The following is a 3,516-nucleotide window of genomic DNA, read 5'->3' on the forward strand; positions in this document are numbered from 1 at the left end:
GGAGGTTGCCATTTGATGTAGGAGCTTCGAAAGTCGGTTGCCTTGAGCACGGAGAGTGATGTTCGTTGTTCCAATCAGATGGTGGCTGTGGGGCTTAGCCTTTTTTCATGCACAAGTCACATGCTCCCGTGGGCGTATTCCTGCAAGTTTTAATAACTTCTTATAAAGTGTCGTACAACACACACTGTTCAAAATAACACATTTTCACTCATACCCAGGTTATTTAAATATCATGACCATTCCCACAAGCCCAAACTTTGCATATCTGGCATAAACAGAGTACCTTTAATCACTTTATCTATAAAAAGGGTTATAAAACATTGATTAAACTTCATAGGTTACAATAAACTATATATATATATGTCATAACACATACAGTGGATACATTTTCACTACTTATGAGTTTTAAATGATTGTTTTTTATGATGTCTGTTTCTTTTGTTGTAAGAGAAGTTTGTAAGGGAGGGGGAATTTCCTGAGGTCCGTACACGTCACGCAGTGGTTTGCTGAGATTGATTTAATCACATTATCACTGTTCTTTAGGTCCGTTGTTTTGCAAGCCTGAGGGTGTGATTAAACTACTCGTCCTCTTCCTGTTGGATGTAGTAGTTCATTCATTGGCGGTCACAAGACATCACGAGGTATCTATAAGTTGTAGTCCTGATACAAAAGATCTCTGGGCAAGGCACAGGTCTGGCCAAGGTTACAAAAAAATTTCTGCTGCACTTAAGGTTCCCAAGAGCACAGTGGCCTCCATTCCTTAAATGGAAGACGTTTGGGATGACCAGAACCCTTCCTAGAGCTGGCCGTCCGGCCAAACTGAGCTATCGGGGGCGAAGAGCCTTGGTGAGAGAGGTAAAGAAGAACCCAAAGATCAGTGTGGCTGAGCTCCAGAGATGCAGTCGGGAGATGGGAGAAAGTTGTAGAAAGTCAACCATCACTGCAGCCCTCCACCAGTCGGGGTTTTATGGCAGAGTGGCCCGACGGAAGCCTCTCCTCCGTGCAAGACACATGAAAGCCCGCATGGGGTTGTGAGATGGTGAGAAATAAGATTCTCTGGTCTGATGAGACCAAGATAGAACTTTTTGGCCTTAATTCTAAGCGGTATGTGTGGAGAAAACCAGGCACTGCTCATCGCCTGTCCAATACAGTCCCAACAGTGAAGCATGGTGGTGGCAGTATCATGCTGTGGGGGTGTTTTTCAGCTGCAGGGACCGGACGACTGGTTGCAATCGAGGGAAAGATGAATGTGGTCAAGTACAGGGATATCCTGGACGAACACCTTCTCCAGAGTGCTCAGGACCTCATACTGGGCCGAAGGTTTACCTTCCAACAAGACAATGACCCTAAGCACACAGCTAAAATAACGAAGGAGTGGCTTCACAACAACTCTGTGACTGTTCTTGAATGGCCCAGCCAGAGCCTTGACTTAAACCCAATTGAGCATCTCTGGAGAGACCTAAAAATGTCTGTCCACCAACGTTTACCATCCAACCTGACAGAACTGGAGAGCATCTGCAAGGAGGAATGGCAGAGGTTCCCCAAATCCAGGTGTGAAAAACTTGTTGCATCTTTCCCAAAAAGTCTCATGGCTGTATTAGATCAAAAGGGTGCTTCTACTAAATACTGAGCAAAGGGTCTGAATACTTAGGACCATGTGATATTTCAGTTTTTCTTTTTTAATAAATCTGCAAAAATGTCAACAATTCTGTGTTTTTCTGTCAATATAGGGTGCTGTGTGTACATTAATGAGGAAAAAAAATTAACTTAAATGATTTTAGCAAATGGCTGCAATATAACAAAGAGTGAAAAATTTAAGGGGGTCTGAATACTTTCCGTACCCACTGTATCCCCCTTTTGCTCGGTGAGGTTCCCATTGTGAACGTCAGCGGGCACTGGAACAAGAGGCAGAGAGAACAGACACGCACAAGACACAAACAACATCTCCATCACTGACTGAAACCTGGTGCAGGACTTGGGTAATTTGAATGATCAGGTTAGAAACTTGAGAAGACATAGGGGTGCATTATTCAGGATTACTTGTAATTGGGTCTTTTAGATTGCTCTAATTGTCAGAGGTTCGACGAGGCGTAATCTCAATCAGGTTTGTTGAGTTCTCAGGTTCAGGTTCAGGTTCTTGGTCAGCTTTATCACGTTGGAACATGCGCAGGATGCCGGACGTACACTTGTTGAAAAACAACAAGTTCGAGTTCGGCCTGATACTCGTCGTCGGTAAGGTGATACAATGCTAAATCATCGATATGGAGGATTGAGCCCTTAGGGACATTGATCCATAAAGTCTCATTGGGCAGGATAATGCGCATGGCAGTGTCGTGTTGATCGTAGGTGAGGGTAGCCGTACGCGCTGGGGTGTCGACTAGCTATCGGTTTCAACGATTTACGACAAAAAAAAAAAATTTGGTGAAGGGAGTCAATCCTAGTTTCGGGACCTGGATTTAAAGTTGAGTTAAGGGAGTTACCTGATGAGGGGACTAGAGGGGAAAGGAAATTATAGTGAGAGAGAAGGAAACGAAAAACACAAAGAGAGACACAAAGGAGAAAAAAAACTAAACAAAGAGACACAAGGACACCGAATGAGGTGAGACAGCAAACGAGTGTCATATGTGTGCAGTACCTCCTCTCTACTAGAGGTTGGTCCTAGCAGTGTGGCGGAGGAGAGTGTGTAAGTGTTGTGTCTACGCAAGGTAGCTATATGTCTTCCTAAAATGACAGAAGCTATGTCAGTGTGGTGTAGAGTATGAGATTGTCGGTCTGTGTCAGTTGGTTTGATCTTCCCCCTTTTCCTGTCGGTTGGAGCACTGGTGCCTCTTTATCTGGTTTCGATGGACCCATCGAAGGACTGGCTCGCTGTGCCCTTGTCTGATTTTATTCGATAGGCAACAGGTGAGAGCTTGTCCACAATCTCATGGGGTCCTGTCCAGTGAGGAAGGAACTTCTTTGACAAGCTGTAGTACCATGCTTTGTCTCCGATATTAAGTTCCTGGTGAGAGGCCTTTTGGTCGTAGTAGGCTTTTCAACCTTCTGCACTTCTTTGAAGTTGTTGTTGCGCGAAGGCAAAAGTTGTTCTCAGGTGTTGATGCAACGCATCCAGGTATTGCTGAGTGGTATAGGCGGTAACGAGGTTCAGGTCACCAGGTTGGTACAGCAGGTGTAACGGTAGTGTCATTTGTCGCCCCGTCATCATCTCGAACGGGGGTACTCCGGTAGACTGGTGAGGGGTGGCCCTGACAGCCATCAGTACCAGAGGAAGCTTAATATCCCAATCCTTTTGATTGGCGGACACGTACTTCTTCAACATGCTGACCACTGTCCTGTTGGCTCGTTCCACTTGGGCTAAGGAAATTGGGTGATGGCTTATATGGAGCTTGGCCTGTATACCCAGGATTTTCCACACTTCCTTCATGACTTCGGCGGTGAAGTGGGTTCCTCGGTCAGAGTTGACCCTTAAGGGCAGTCTGAACCTTGAGAAGATGTGGTTCATCAAAAGGCAGGCTG

This window comes from Sinocyclocheilus grahami, unplaced genomic scaffold (assembly GCF_001515645.1).
Source record: "Sinocyclocheilus grahami isolate Dianchi unplaced genomic scaffold, SAMN03320097.WGS_v1.1 scaffold37.1, whole genome shotgun sequence".
Lineage (NCBI taxonomy): Eukaryota > Metazoa > Chordata > Actinopteri > Cypriniformes > Cyprinidae > Sinocyclocheilus > Sinocyclocheilus grahami.